At 41.6% G+C, this 16,683-nt stretch overlaps 1 long non-coding RNA gene across 1 annotated transcript in view; it reads left to right on the forward strand.

Annotated features, from left to right (window-relative positions):
- Positions 1 to 4,646: 4,646 nt before the first annotated feature.
- LOC129051018 (uncharacterized) overlaps positions 4,647 to 16,683 on the forward strand; it is a 56,127-nt gene continuing 44,090 nt past the window's right edge. Inside the window, exon 1 of the long non-coding RNA XR_008514974.1 lies at positions 4,647 to 5,533. This is a non-coding gene — a long non-coding RNA (uncharacterized LOC129051018). The remainder of the gene's footprint in view (positions 5,534 to 16,683) is intronic.

Here is a 16,683-nt window from a genome sequence, read left to right on the forward strand (position 1 = left end):
GTAACTAGTAAAAAATGAACTATTTGGTTTCTACCCTAAATTTAGTTTAATCCATGACCTTTATTTGCTCAGAAATGAGGGAGGTTGTGACTACTGGACCCCTTCAAAAATGGTAGCTTTCTTCCTGGATGCAATGAGGGTTTCCTTTACCTGAAAAATATGGCCATGATACAAAGGCATAGATTCTCAGCGACCTGCTTTATTTAGCCATGCAAACAACGTGTTAATAGCACATAATTGTTTTATAAAAATCAGAAGATGCAAATTTGCCATCAAATTTGGTTTTATTGATTCCTTTCATAGGCTTGTTTATTGTAATACTTTCATACTATTTATGAGAAAAGGGTTCACTACATGCTATTAGCCCCAGATGAGGCACAGTGAGAATTTAGTCACTCATCCACCTGTTCAAAGTATACTGATCAAAAACCTACTAGGAATCTGCCAGGCATGGTGGCTCACGCCTGTAATCCCAGCACTTTGGGAGCCCAAGGCGGGTGGATCACTTGAGATTGGGAGTTCAAGACCAACCTGACCAACATGGCGAAAACCCGTCTCTATTAAAAATACAAAAATCAGCCAGGTGCAGTGGTGGGCGCCTGTAATCCCAGCTACTTGGGAGGCTGAGACAGGAGAATCGCTTGAACCCGGGAGGCAGAGGTTGCAGTGAGCTGAGATCACACCATTGCACTCTAGCCTGGGCAACAGAGCGAGACTCCGTCTCAAAAAAAAACAAAAAAACAAAAACCTACTAGGAACCATAGGTCTCAGTCGGGCTTACCTCTAAGCAGAGCCTGAGGAAAAGAATGGGGGTTCAGATAGTTTATTTGTGAGGTCACCCCAGGATGCACGAATGAGGGAGGAGAAAAGTGAGACAAGGAAAGACAGAGAGCCCACGAAGTTCGTGTTAAGGAGGAGGGCTCCGTCCCGCTGTGGGCACTCTGAGAAAACATGTGGAGGGTCTGGAGAATTGTCCATGAAGGGGATGGGGGTGGGGGTGGGGCATTACTTCCTGCCCCTCATTGGTTGAGATGAACCCCTGGAGACATTAATGTGTCTGCATATCTCTAGCAAATTCCTAAATAGAAAGAAGCAGAGACTTGAGGTAGGAGGCCATCGGTTTGCTGGGACCTGTCTTCCTTCCCTGCAGGTGAACCCAAAGGTGGGGCATGATGACACAGAGCTGGGCATTGCTGACATCTACTATCATATGTGCTGCTGATGCTAGGGATAGAGGGAGGCACAAAACAGATACTGCCTCTGCTGTCATGCATGAGGGAAGACAGGCTCTAAACAAAGAAGTGGATGTGAGAGTCATATTGTGATAAATGCCATACGGGAAATGTCCTGGGTATGTGCATTACGGGGAGTCTGACCTAGTCTGGAGATTGAGATTATTTCTAATTCCAAATAAATGGAATCTTAATTTGTATGGTTCACAGAGTATTTAAATGTATGCTGTAAGAAAACTGTAAAATTTGGTGTTGTGACTAATTCCTATAAATGTCTGTGCTCATCCTGATTATCCAAGAATATAGAGTATCAGGTGACAATCTCATTCTGGAACCTTTTGGAGGTCCTGGCAGCCTGAGAGTGTGGCTAGGTTGTTCTGATTGAACTGATTGAGCAGGTATGATCGAGCGGTTTATGCATGGATGCATTTGGAAATAATATGTATTTACTAAATGTAAGAATAATAATCTGTCTCTTGCAAAATCATACACACACACACACACACACCTCCTGTAAATGTTAGAAACATGTATGTATTTGTGTATAAATACATGCATATGTATATATACTTCTCATAGTCAAAATTACACCAAACATACAGGTTTATATCTTATTTTTAGTTGATATTATTTTTAAAGGATTACAATTTTTATGATACTTTTGATCAGCAAATATAGAATGTGGTATATTCTATAGCATGAATATACCATAATTTGCTTTTATGTCCAATTCTATAATTAGAATGTAAGTTGCTTCCAAGTTCAAGTTCATGTTATTATGATCAGTACTTCAGTGGATAACTTGAGCATAAACCTGGGTCTGAATTTTGGAAAATGTTTTGGTATAGATTTATAAAATTCCAATTTCTAGGTCAAGCAGAATAAATTTTTTAAGGCTTTTAATGTGTGTTATCAAATTACTTTTCACAAAAAATTAAATAGTGATACAAATTTTTTAAAAAATTAATCACTTGGGTTCTATTGATTAATCTTTTTTTTTTTTTTTTTTTTTTTTTTTGAGACAGAGTCTCGCTCTGTCGCCCAGGCTGGAGTGCAGTGGCGCAATCTCGGCTCACTGCAAGCTCTGCCTCCCGGGTTCACGCCATTCTCCTGCCTCAGCCTCCCGAGTAGCTGGGACTACAAGCACCCGTCACCATGCCCAGCTAAATTTTTTGTATTTTTAGTAGAGACGGGGTTTCACCGTGTTAGCCAGGATGGTCTTGATCTCCTGACCTCGTGATCTGCCCGCCTCAGCCTCCCAAAGTGCTGGGATTACAGGCGTAAGCCACCGCGCCTGGCCGATTAATCTTTTTGTTAAAACAATCCATCTGGTTTTATATTCAGGGTCTTTAGATGCTTTTATTTTCATTATTGGGAAAAGAGAGAATGAAAATTATTGCCTGAGCCCTATCCCATCAGATAGAATGCCAATGTTTTTATATAGATGTAACTAAAGGATGCTATAATTTTCTTTTTCTTTTTTTTTTTTTTTGAGACAGAGTTTCGCTCTGTCGCCCAGGCTGGAATGCAGTAGCATGATCTCGACTCACTACAATCTCTGCCTCCCAGGTTCAAGTGATTCTCCTGCCTTAGCCTCCTGACAGCTGGGATTACAGGCATGCACCACCACACTCAGCTAATTTTTGTATAATTTTTAGTAGAGACAGGGTCTCTCCATGTTGGCTAGGCTGGTCTCAAACTCCTGATCCCAGGTGATTGACCCGCCTCAGCTTCCCAAAGTGCTGGGATTACAAGCATGAGCCACCGCACCCAGCCAAGATATTATAATTTTCAAGTACTTTCTGTTTCTTTTCTTTTTGACAAGTCCTTGATTTTCTTTCTTTTTTTTTTTTTTTTTTTTTTTGGTCACTGACATGTGAACCTTGTTTGTGACTATATATGGGAGATGTATATATGTGTACATATATGTGTGTATTTGTGTTGGGGGGATCAATGAAATGCTAGCCAAGTCCTCCTTTTTTTTTTCTTTTTCTTTTCTTTTCCTTTTTTTGTTTTTTTGAGACAGAGTCTCATTCTGTTGCCCAGGCTGGAGTACAGTGGCTCAATCTCTGCTCACTGAAACCTCTGCCTCCCAGGCTCAAGCAGTTCTCCTGCCTCAGCCTCCCGAGTAGTTGGGATTACCATCATGCCCGGCTAATTTTTGTATTTTTAGTAGAGACAGGGTTTCACCATGTTGGCCAGGCTGGTCTCGAACTCCTGACCTCAGGTGATCCGCCCACCTCAGCCTCCCAAAGTGCTGGGATTACAGGCATTAGCCACCGCATCCAGCCAAAATGTAATTGTCAAGTATTTTCTGGTTCTCTTCTTTTTGGCAAGTCCCTCATTTTTTTTATAGATCACTGACAATATGAACCTTGTTTATGAGTATACATGGGAAGCATGTAAATATGTGTACATATATGTGTGCGTGTGTATCGGGGGAACAATGAAATGCTAACTATGTCCTCCATTTTTTGCCTTTCACTCTTAGTGTACATAGGCTTTTCTTTGTTATTATTTTATTTTATATTTTAGGGATGAGGTCTCTCTATGTTGCCACTGTCTATGGAGTGCCAGTCATAGGCACCATCATAGTTTGCTATAGCCTCGAACTGCTGGGCTCAGGATTTCCTGTCTCACTCTCCCAAGTAGCTGGGGCTACCAGCATAAGCCATCATGCCTAACTGATGTTCTTTTTAACCAGGAATTTGAGTTGGCTTCATTTCATTCAGAATGACATGTTTATATTCTTGATGAGATAATTTGTGAAGGCCTAATACACGAACCAAAGAGTGGATGCCTTAGGGAGGAATTTATTTTTGTTTTGTAAACGAAAATGTTAGAATGTTTTTGTTTTCTACAGAACGTTTTTAAAACTTCAAAGAAGGTAAGTTCGGCATGAGAATTTCTGTTTTCTCAACCACGACTCTCTCATGAAACAAACAGTGCCAGGCCGCCCTCCCTTCCACAAGCTTAGAAACTTGGTTTTTTCATTGCAGTTTCTCTTACTTTCAGATCGGAAGTAGGAGGAAAAGCCAGGAGGCCTTGAACTGTTGGGCTCTTTCTCATTTATTTACCTACTTCTATCAGCCTGACCATTGAAACTGAAGAGTCGATTAGGTCAAATGGTTGATCAATGCAAGTTAAACAAGTTACTTGCCTAAAAAGAAAAAAAAATAATAAAAGCAACCTTTTTTCTTTTAACCACTCAATTGACCAAATGAAATTCTCCCCCTCATCCCCTCCCATTCTGTGCCTGTACTGTTGACAGCCAGTTGAGACGGCCAGGACAGAGCAGTGACTAGGACAAAAAAGCATGATAACAGTTGAAGTTTTGGCCAACAGAGGGGTCAGAGGCCAGAAAAGCAAACCGAGATCAAGGGACAGAGATAACTGGGGGCAAAGCCCATGCAAATACTCGGTGACCAGGAGAGTGGCCGTGTGGAGAAGCAGGGCAGGAATGTGACCACCCAGCTGGGTGGGGGGCTGCTGGCGTGGAGGCAGCTGCCTGCTCAGCCCGGCCCAGCTGCATTTTCTCCTCTTTCACCCTGGTGAGAACCAGTCTTCCTTCGGTTCTGCCTGAGGACCCTGTAGGTGCTGAAAATGGAATACAGCTGGCAGGTAGTGGGGGGACAGTGAAAACGTGCCCCGATATTATTCTGAGAAAAAAAAAGAGCTTTATTGCTTCTTGTCAGACTATACTATGTTTTAGGAAGAGTTGGGTTCCCCCAAAGAGAAGGTGCAGGGTGCTGGGAGCAGGATCCTCAGTTTGTAAGAACGCACTCACTGCTCTAAGGCAGCCAACAAAATTTTTAAAAAGGATGATTGAAGGTTCAACTTTTGACATGTAAAATCCAGTCATAGCTTGGGTTTCCCAGAAGCAGTCCCCGAGACAAAGATTTTAGTGCAAGCAGTTTATTTGGGAGGCGATCCTGGGAAACACCAGAAGGGAAGTGGAAAATTGAAATGTCGAAGGAAGCCAATAAAATATGCGTTATTGAGCAGATGGCCCCTGTGACCAACTAGGCTCAGTATCTCTGGGGAACCCCCAGAGACAGTGTAGAGTAAACTCCAGAATTATGCCATCTAAGGGAAAAGGGAGCTGAGTCATTCATCTCTCAGCTGTTGCAAGCTATTGGTGGAGGGATTTTCCCAACAGGCATTACCTCCCAGGCTTGTCCTCTCTTTGCCTGAGTGGCCTCCAGTGGTCAGACAGAACCCAAAGGAAAAGAGCCAGGGTGCAGATTGGCAGAAGCTATTCTGGCCCATGAGCAGAGCATCAAGAATGTGTGCTGCAAGAGGTGAGTCGGTGTACTCCATTGCTAGGAGTGCTCAGCATTGCGCTCTCAGAGATATCTAAGATTCTGCCAGGAGACCCCTCATTATTTACTCCCCCACTAATGATCATCCCATCAATTTCATTGATCAAAAGAGACAGGAACACACTTCATCTGGCAGATGGGTCTCCAGCCCTTCCATCTGTTTTGGTTGTTTTTGTTATAAACTTCAGGAATGTATCTCAAGTAATGAGAATTTTTTTAAATTAATCACTCCTTTGTACAAACCCAGGCTTATAATGAAAAGCAATATGAATTACAACAACTTCTGAGGCAGCAAATGCCTGGATAAAGTAATCAAGAGGGAAAGCTCGGTGGACAGTCACAGAACCACATATATCCATTTGCCAAGTTCATAATTTTTGAGATAGCAGCCTTCTGACAATTTTGATGTATGTTTCACATAATCATATATTATCTTAATTTGTAACATTTCTTTTAAACTCACCAGAGGGCATGTTCTTTCAGAAGCTCAATTATGTGCAGTTAGTTGTTTGACAACACTTTTGGCAAATGGTTATTAAGAGAGTAGGATCTGTGTTTTTGACAAACAGGACAGAGCAAGATTCCCAGCACATGCTGCTGGGAGGGGACCCAGGACGTGAGACAAATCTCCTGCAGATTTTTTGAGAAATGTAATATATTGATTAGCATGGAGACTGAGAAGTTCTGACTTCTTATCCTGTAGGGTACACTCCCAACGAGGAAGGGGGAAGAGGAGCATCATTTAACAAATGTTTATTGAGGGTTTACTCTGTGCTAAATCAGAGATTCTTTTGGTCTCAGGACACTTTATACTCTTGAAAAGCACTGAAACCCACCAAGTGCTGTTGTTTATGTGGGCTGTATCTACTGATATTAATCATATTTTAGAAGTTAGAACTGAGAATCATGTTAAAAATTATTATTAATCCATTTAAAAATAATAAAACCACTATATATTAACATAACAACATATTATGGAAAATAATTATATTTTCTCAAACAAAAGAATATATAGCAGGAAGAGTGGCATTGCTTTACCTTTTTGCAACTCTCTTTTGTGTCTGGCTTGTTAGACGGAAGACAGCTGAATTTTTATATCTGATTCTGCATGTAATTTGTTGTAATATGTTGTTTGGTAGAAGTACATGAAGAGAATCTGGCCACACACAAATATACGGTTGGAAAGAGGAAGAGCATTTTAATAGCCTTTCATATAATTGTACATATTTTTCTTTGATGTGATACCCAAACTTGACAAATAGTTTGTTTGATCTTTCTTTTCTTCCCTCCCTCCCTCCCTTCCTCCCTTCCTTCCTCCCTCCCTCCATTCTCCTCCTCCTCCTTCTTTTCTTCTTCATCATTTTTTTTTTTTTGAGACAGAGTCTCGCTCTGTCACCAGGCTGGATGAAGTGCAGTGATCTCAGCTCACTGCAACCTCCGCTTCCCAGGTTCAAGCTATTCCCTGCCTCAGCCTCCCGAGTAGCTGGGACTACAGGCTTGCGCCACCTTGCCCGGCTAATTTTTTTTTTGGATTTTAGGAGAGACGGGGTTTCACCATGTTGGCCAGGATGGTCTTGATCTCCTGACCTTGTGATTCACCCACCTTGGCCTCCCAAAGTGCTGGGATTACAGGCGTGAGCCACCGCACCAGGCCACTTCTTCACCATTTTTAAGTGAACATTCACATCGCTGATAATCGTCACCATCATCTCCAGAACTCTTTTTGTCTTGCTGAACTGAAACACTGTATCCATTAAACAACAACTCTCCATTCCTGACGTCCCCCAGTTCCTGGCAATTTCCATTCTACTTTCTGTTTCTATGAACTTGACTGTTCTATGTACTTCATACGAGTGGAATCATACAGTATTTATCTTTTTGTGACTTGTTTATTTCACTTAGCATAATGTCTTCAAGATTCATCCATGTTGTAGAATGTGTCCAAATTTTCTTCCTTTTTAGGGCTGAATAATATCCCAATTACATGTATACACAACATTTTGTTCATTCATTCATTCATTCATTTATTCCTTCAAAGACACTTGGGTTGCATCCACTTTTTGGTTATTGTGACTATTGCTGCTATGAAGATAGTTGCACAAACGCCTGATTGAGTCCCTGCTTTCACTTCTTTTGGTTATACACCCAGAAGCAGAATTGCTAAGATTGTGTGGTAATTTTATTTTTAGTTTTTTGAGTAATTGCCATACCTTTAAGTAGCAATTACTTAAAGGTTAGTTGCAATGTGGAATCTGAAACCATATTAACGAACTTTTGTGACCTGTTACATTAAAATTCATTGGTCTGCCTTGCACATTGAATAAATCTTTAACCCACACATGATTCTTCAGTTTGTATGGGCCATTTGAAAAAGACTGGTTCACTGAGTTATGTAGCTTTTCCAAATAACAGTCCATCTTTAATATAATATAAAATAATCACATTCATTAATATTGCCCCTCATATCATCAGAAAAATCTTCAAAGTATTGCAAGCTGTTAAGTTCATGGTGGCTGATACAATTCTGATTTTTATTTGAAAGCATGTATTTTATCATTGGCAACAGATGCTGCCAATTGTTTTCCTTGAAGTGACAGCCTCACTTTGTTCATTTTCAAGAATGTGTCTAACACTTACTCAGGTCCTAATCACAATAATTTGTAGTTTTTTAAGTAATAATGATATCTACGGGGGTAGGAAAAAACTATTTTGAGAATAGTTTGGATTTCACAGACTTCCTGCAAGTTGTCTTGGGGATGGCCAGAGGCTATGAGCTGTCATTTGAGAACCACTGTGTAAATACAATGCTGCTTGGCTGAAAATTCATATACATACTAAACACATATGTATAGTATATATCTTATTTGTTAACAAAACTTATTTTCGCTATTCGAAAATAACATAGATCTATAAGTGAAAATTCACTGAAGCAAACATATGACAACAAAAATCAGCAGTAATCTCATCATCCATGAAATAGCTATATTTATTTATTTGTTTGTTTTTTTTGAGACAGAGTCTTGCTCTGTCACCCAGGCTGGAGTGCAGTGGCACCATCTCGGCTCACCGCAAGCTCTGCCTCCTGGGTTCATGCCATTCTCCTGCCTCAGCCTCCTGAGTAGCTGGGACTACAGGCGTCCGCCACCACACCCGGCTAATTTTCTGTATTTTTAGTAGAGACGGGGTTTCACCATGTTAGCCAGGATGGTCTCAATCTCCTGACCTCGTGATCTGCCCTCCTCGGCCTCCCAAAGTGCTGGGATAACAGGTGTGAGCCACTGCGCCTGGGGAAATAGCTATATTTAATAATTTGCTACCTGTGTTTCCAGATAACTACCTATATCTATTTATCTACATATTTACCTTTTAAAAATAAAATCCTATTAAACAAATTATTATGTAATGTGCTTTGTTTGTATAATGATATGGAATAAATATCTTCCGTGCTATTAAACATTCTCATAAAGATACTTTTTAAGAAAAGGCTTTACATTGAATCATATGGCTATATCAAAATTTATTTTTGTATTTATTTTTTTGAGATGGAGTCTCACTCTGTTGCCCAGGCTGGAGTGCAATGGAGCGATCTTGGCTCACTGCAGCCTTTGCCTCCCAGGTTCAAGCAATTCTCCTCCCTCAGCCTCCCGAGTAGCTGGGATTAGAGGCATGTGCCACCACACCCGGCTATTTTTTGTTTTTTGTATTTTTAGTAGAGAAGGGGTTTCACCATATTGGCCAGGCTGGTCTCGAACTCCTGACTTTGTGATCCACCCACCTTGGCCTCCCAAAGTGCTGGGATTACAGGCATGAGCCACTATGCCCAGTCTCAAAATTTATTTTAACCAAAGCCAAGAGTTACTTGTTATAAAAATTCTGCATGTATCATTCCTTTTTCTTTTTTCTTTTTTTTAATTTGAGACAGGGTCTCTTTGTCACCCAGGCTGGAGTACACTGGCACGATCTCAGCTCATTGCATCCTCAGCTTCCCTAGGCTCACGTGATCCTCCCATCTCGGCTTCCCAAGTAGCTGGGACTACAGGCGCATGCCATCATACCTAGCTAATTTTTGTATTTTTTTGTAGAGACGAAGTTTTGCCGTGTTGCCCAGGCTGGTCTCAAACTCCTGTCCTCAAGCAATCCACCTGCTTTAGCCTCTCAAAGTGCTGGAATTACATGCATGAGCCACTATGCCTGGCCCTTTCACCCACCATTTTTTATTTTTTTATTTTTATTTTTTACTGACGAAGTCCTACTCTGCCATCCAGACTGGAGGAGTACAGTGGCACGATCTGGGCTCACTGTAGCCTCCACCTCCCGGGTTCAGGCAATTCTCATGCCTCAGCCTCCTGAGTAGCTGGGATTATAGGCCTGCACCACCATACCTGGCAAATTTTTGTATTTTTAGTAGAGATGGGGTTTCACCATGTTGGTCAGGGTGGTCTTGAACTTTTGAGCTCAAACTGATCCACCCACCTCAGCCTCCCAAAGTGCTGGGATTACAGGCATGCACCACCATGCCTAGCCACACCCACCATTCTTGTCACTCAATTATTAGGTATTTATTTATATTTTCTTCCATACTATAAATTTTTAGAATTAGAGTCTTGTAGATCATGGAATCTTTATGTTTTAGAATAGATATGGATGTTGTCTAATTGTCCTCCAAAACGTTGTCTCAACCTACTCTCCCATAGGACCGTAGAGGGCCCAGGTCCAGGTGCTATTCTTTGCCCTCTGATGTGCACCAGGTTGTTTTTATTCCTGTGATGGAGTGTTTATCTCCGTGTGTTCCCTAAGGAGGGAGGACCTGTTCAAATGGTGTGTGCCCATGGCCCATTTCCTGTGCAATGGTGTGATACCCCACACCTCTAACACACACACCTTGATCTACAGGAAAGGGCAGAGCTGTTGGGCCCATTTCCCAGATCAGCCTTGGCAGGACGGCACTTATTTATTCTGTGTTCCTGAAATGTCATCGTCTCCTACTCCCGAAGTTTGAGTTTCTGACACTCCAATCCGATGAAAGATACAGACAACTACAATTTCCAGCGATTGTGACTTCAGATTCTCTTCCCCACATGCCAGAGCCTCACTTTTCAGTTTACTGTAAGACCTTGGGTCTGGCTGAGTAGTACACTTGGTGCATGGAAGAAAGAAACTCATCTAACTTGAAGAAAGCTAAACCTGCACCAACTTCCTCTAACATTTTCTGACTTGACCATTTGGTTGTGTATCAAACTTGTAGAAAGAGGGTAGAGTTGATTATGGCCCTCTAATATTTTTATTACTATTAGTTTTGATTGTGGGAAAATACATATAACATGGAATTTATCATCTCAGCCACTTTAAGTGTATAGTTCAGTTGTGTTACGTGACATTCCCATTGTTGTGTAACTATTACCACCATCTGTCTCCAAAACTTTTTCATCTTGCAAAACTGAAGCTATATACGCATTAAACACCTCCCAGCCCCTGGTAATTTCTATTCTAGTTTTTGCCTCTACTCTAGGTACCTCATATAAGTGGAATCACCCAATATTTGTCTTTTTGTGACTGGCTTATTTTATTTAGCATAATTGGCCCACTGATTTTAACAGCCTGCTTTTATGAGCCGGCATCAGGATGGTTCGATTAGTGTGTTTCAAATGGATAACATCAGGATTTTCACATTCCTGAGCAAATTTGGTCAGGAAAGGGGATGTATAAACATTGTTATTGCTCTTGAAAGGGATAATTTGTCTAAACGAGTTTTTAGAAGAAATGGCACAGCATCACTATTAATGAGGTTGTCAGTGAATGTCTGTCTATGTAAAGAAGAACAAAACCAGAGTTTCAGGCATTTCAGAGTTGCCATTTCACGGCAAGAAGCACAATATCCTGGACCACGAGGGTTTTAGAATCACTGACATTTTATTGTCTTTACCCTTCCTGTAAGACTGAAGGACTCCTTATTTCCATGGCCAGTTTGGAACAACTGTCCTTGTTCTGATAGAATGTTGCAGAGTTGACTTTGTCTTGGTAGAAATTTGAGGGAGGTATAATCACCGCAACCTAAAGCATTGTGTCAGTGGCATTCCAATTCTTTTGTTTTTTGAGACGGAGTTTCGCTCTTGTTGCCCAGGCTGGAGTGCAATGGCGTGATCTCGGCTCAATGCAACCCCCATCTCCCAGGTTCAAGCGATTCTTCTCCCTCAGCCTCCCTAGTAGCTGGGATTACAGGTGCCCGCCATCATGCCTGGCTAATTTTTTGGTATTTATAGTACAGACAGGGTTTCACTATGTTGGTCGGGCTGGTCTCAAACTCCTGACCTCAGGTGATCCACCCACCTAGTCCTACCAAAGTGCTGGGATTACAGGTGTGAGCCACCATGCCTGGCCAGCATTCCAATTCTTTATTAAAATTAATTTAGACTATCGAGAAAGTCTAAAAAAACCAAACACTCAAAGGATTGCAGAGGATGCCGTATAGATGTCGAAGGCTGCCTGTGTAGAAGAGGGAGGACCTGTAGCAGGAGCTTCTGACTTCCACTCATGACTTGCTGTGTGCCAGGCACACGTTTATTGAGTGTGTCAGTTCATCTCATTTTACAAAAATGCTATGAGGTGCTTCTTATTAGTGCTATTTTAACAAGTGAAGAAACAGAAGAGAGAAGGGTTATATAATTTCTTAAAATCACAGAACTGGGAAGTGAAGGAGCAGGATTTGAATTCAGGCAGTCCAATTCCAGACTCTTTGGGGCTTAATAAGCCTATCCTAAGATTCCTCATCTCTCAACAGATGGCTGAGTATTTATTAGATTGGCCTGTTGAAGAAAAAACCTTTAAAAAATAATATAACACTTTTACCTAAAAAATAGTAATAAAATAGAAAGCACTAGAAGTGATTTTTTTTGTGATAATATAAACCTATGACAAAATTTTTTTGAAAAATTTTTTTTTGAAAATATTTTTGGGGGCTTTGCAAGTAAGAACATTTGAAAACTCTCTTCTAGTCTACAAATGATTTTGGAAGAGAATGATTATACTAAATCTGATTTTATTAGAAATGAGAAAAGATTAAAAATTATTTAAACCTAGTAGGTAAAAAGCTACTCCACTACCTTGGAGATCACTTTAATTGTCTGGAATACATCAATGGAATATCAGTCAAACACAAAATAAGAGACTGCCTTCATCATAGTACATGAAAATTATTTCCTTTACAAAAAACAGAATCAGGAATAGTTCTGTTTTAAGAAAAATGTTATTAAACAAAGCAAGTGTGTAAGGCAGGCAAAGTGGATCACACCCAAATGACCACATGCCCAGCAAGTATAAGTAAACATTTTAATGGCCTTTCCTCCTTGTTATAGTGATATATGAAGCTATGCATTACTTTTTAAACCAAGCAATCAGATTTAGCAGAATAAGCCTATGCATTTCATCCAGGATTATGACAGTGGATTAGGTGAGACCTACAGGGACGGGACAGCTGGTGATCGGGCTCCCAACCACCTACTGAAAATTTAAAGGAGCTTTCTGCTTTCAGTTCCCTATCACGTCCTCAACTTTCCTGCAAGAGGCAGATTATTACAGTCTCCTGGGAGCCACTCAGAGGGGTCTCAGGGCACAGAGGTTATTTGATTCAATTACAAGAAATTTGATGAATATCTACAAGGAACTCAGAGCTGTGGTGGGTGAGAACAGTTTGGGATATACAGAAAAGAAGAATAAGGCAATGTACCGGCTCTTAAGGATTTGTGGTCTTTTTTAGGGAGAGGAGAAAAAAGTGCATGAAGTAAAGAAAAAGCAAGGAATGAGAGAAAAAATGGAGGAGTGAGTGCCACAGCCCAGTCAGTAAGCGTTACGTAAGTGCCCGGAAGAGCGAGAGAGGGTGGAGACTGCTGGGAAGTCCAAGACACAGGGTCTATGTGGATGGTAGCTAACAGAATAGTTGTCCCCCGCAAAGAAGCAAAGCAATGGCATAGAACCAAGAACTCTAACTCAAGACAGTTTTCCTGAAATACAAAAACTACATTTTGAAAAGTACCATATTCCTGAGAATATTGACCCAGAATGACCAACACTGAGACATATTCTAGCAAAATTTAGGGGCTTACAAAAAGGAAAAGAAATACTTTGGGCAAGAACCTGACCCAGAAAGTGAATTCGATTATCATCAGATTTTTGACAACGATGTTTCATGCCAGAAAAAAATGGAGTAACATCTTTCAGACAGCCCCTTCCTACAGACTCTCATAAAGGACTAGCTGTAGACAAGCAAAATGGCTAGAGGACAGTGACACAGGGCTGGGGTTGATAGTTACTCTAGAGCTAAGATTAAATGAGGGCTAAACCGGAGGCAGGACAGTGCATATGATGGTTATACGATCTGAAAATGCAGATATGGGATGACCACAAAAATAGGGGGAAATGAGAGAGCATATGAAAACATTATTTGGTTTGTTTTCGAGACAATCTGTTGCCCAGGCTGGAGTGCAATGGTGGATTCATAACTCACTGTAACCTGGAACTCCTGGGCTTAAGTGATCCTCCTAACTCAGCCTCCCAAGTAGCTGGGACTACAGGTGCACACCACCATGCTGGGCTAACTTTTTTTTTTGGAGAGACTGGATGTTGCTATGTTGCCCAGGCAGGTCTCAAACTCCTGGCCCCAAGTGATCCTCCCACCTTGGCATCCCAAAGTGCTGGAACTACAGGTGTGAGCCACTGTGCCCGGCCCGAAAGCATTTTTTAAACAACTCTCATAAATTACACCAAGTGTTAGAGTGTGATATTGCTATTCTGATACTGCTGTGTGTAGTATGGGATAAACACTCAACTTTTTATATTCTGCACCTTCTACCTAACCTCGGGATAGATCACCGGACACAACATCAACCTTTTGTTCTCTTTGTAAACCAAGCTATTTATTTATTTGTTTATTTTTACCAGCAATGACTTTGGACGCTTGCTTTAATAACACCACTCCTTCTCAACTCCCCAGGTTTCCGTTTCTGTGCGAAGGGCTTCCGTTCATCCCTGTTATCCTTCTTGCCTTATTCCTGGGTGTCTAGGTTTAGCATATTTTTAAATCTGGAAGAGTATTTAACTTCAGACCGGTAGGGACTTTTGTTTATTTTATTAATCTCTAAAGGTCTGTCCTGGACCACTGACAGCCATTGTCCATTTCAAACTCGATTGTTAGCAGAATTAACCTGTCATTTCACGGAAATAGTCTGTGTTACTGGAAACCGAAACTTTCGCACCCAGGAATTTACCAGGCATTTGGTTCAGTGTGGTTTATTTAGATGTCATTGAATGGCCAACAGCTTAGTTTCCTTTTCTCCCTTTTGTGCTTTCTAAGGCAAAAAGGAGAAAATGCTGGGATGCTGGGTACTCATCACTCAGAAGCATGTGTTTTATTTTTCTTCATAGACTTTTCTCCATGTGATTATGATTTATATGTTTATGACTCTCTCCCCATGACAGCAGGGCCCTTTGTTGTTTGCTGTTGTTTCTGCAGCACTTGGCGCCGATGGCATTTCAATAAATATTTGTTGAATGAATGAATGGGATGCTTTTAGATATTATGTATTTGTGATAAAGCAGATGTGTGAATTCTTTTTTTTTTTTTTTTGACACGAGTCTCCCGCTGTTGCCCATGCTGGAGTGCCCAGGCTGGAGTGCAGTGGCGCGATCTTGGTTCACTGCAACCTCCACCTCCCGAGTTCAAGTGATTCTCCTGCCTCAGCCTCCTGAGTAGCTGGGACCACAAGCGTGTGCCACCACACCCGGCTAACTTTTTGTATTTTTAGTAGAGACGCGGTTTCACCATTTTGGTCAGGCTGGTCCTGAACTCCTGACCTCAAATGATCCACCCGCCTCGGCCTCCCAAAGTGCTGAGATTACAGGTGTGAGCCACTATGCCTGGCCGATTTGTGCATTCTTAAAGGAAGGCTCTATGAAGGGTACTAGGCTTTATCACTGACATTTGGACTAGGAGATGGAAAGGTACAGGGAATTTTGTCAAATGCCAGAGACATATTCCCAAAGTTACCTCGGCCACCTATTGTTCCTAAGATTGTCTACACAGCTGCCAGACTTGGGGGAGTCAGTTTCAGTTTTTTTCTGCCAAATAACCAGCTGTTGCGTGATGTTTTGCCTAAATAAATGAAAAAATGAATGAATAAAACACATTATTATTTTAATGAATGAGACAGCGTGGGGTTATCACTCAGCAAGAATATATCCTATCACTAAGTATATTTTTAGTAAGAAAGAAAATTAGTTTTTTGAGCTACAAGAAACAGGAGGTGGGAAGATCCTCAGGCCTTACCCCACACCTTCCTCAATAAAACCTTGTAATGCTCTTGTTCTGGGCTTCAGATCTGAGACCATCCCAGAAGTCCGAAAGAGGAGAACACGGCGGGGCACTGTGGCTCACACCTTTAATCCCAGCACTTTGGGAGGCTGAGGCGGGTGGATCACTTGAGGTCGGGAGTTCAAGACCAGCCTGATGAACATGGAGAAACCCTGTCTCTACTAAAAATACAAAATTAGCTGGGTGTGGTGGCATGCGCCTGTAATCCCAACTACTCTGGAGGCTGAGGCAGGAGAATCACTTGAACCTGGGAGGCGGAGGTTGTGGTGAGCCGAGATCGCACCATTGCACTCCAGCTTGGGCAACAAGAGCGAAACTCTATCAAAAAAAAAAAAAAAAAGGAAGAAAGAGAACACAGGCCTGGAGTAATGGGGCTGCCATGCACAGCTGAAGACACTGAACCTCCCCTTTGTCTACTACACACAGCTGAGGAGCTGCCTGTTCTTTCCAGCACCCAAGGGTCTGTGATAGGTCAAGCCTGGCTCTGGGGTCCCCTCACTGTCCCTATCAGGCCTTGGACACAGAGGGGCCATGAGCATCTTAGTTGAGTGAGGTGAGTGAGAGTTGCTCAAGTGTTTGAGACAGGCAAGTTGTCCCCTAGTCACGGACACAAAAGGTCCTGGGAGAAAGGAGGACTCCAGAGAGGAAAAAAAAAAGTGTAGCTAGAGACCCAGACCTGAGAGATAGATAGATGATAGATAGATAGATAGACAGATAGCCTTTAGACGAAGACTGGAGAATTGGGGTCTAAGTGGATGTTGGGGGC

The sequence above is a fragment of the Pongo abelii genome, chromosome 19 (assembly GCF_028885655.2).
Source record: "Pongo abelii isolate AG06213 chromosome 19, NHGRI_mPonAbe1-v2.0_pri, whole genome shotgun sequence".
Classification (NCBI taxonomy): domain Eukaryota; kingdom Metazoa; phylum Chordata; class Mammalia; order Primates; family Hominidae; genus Pongo; species Pongo abelii.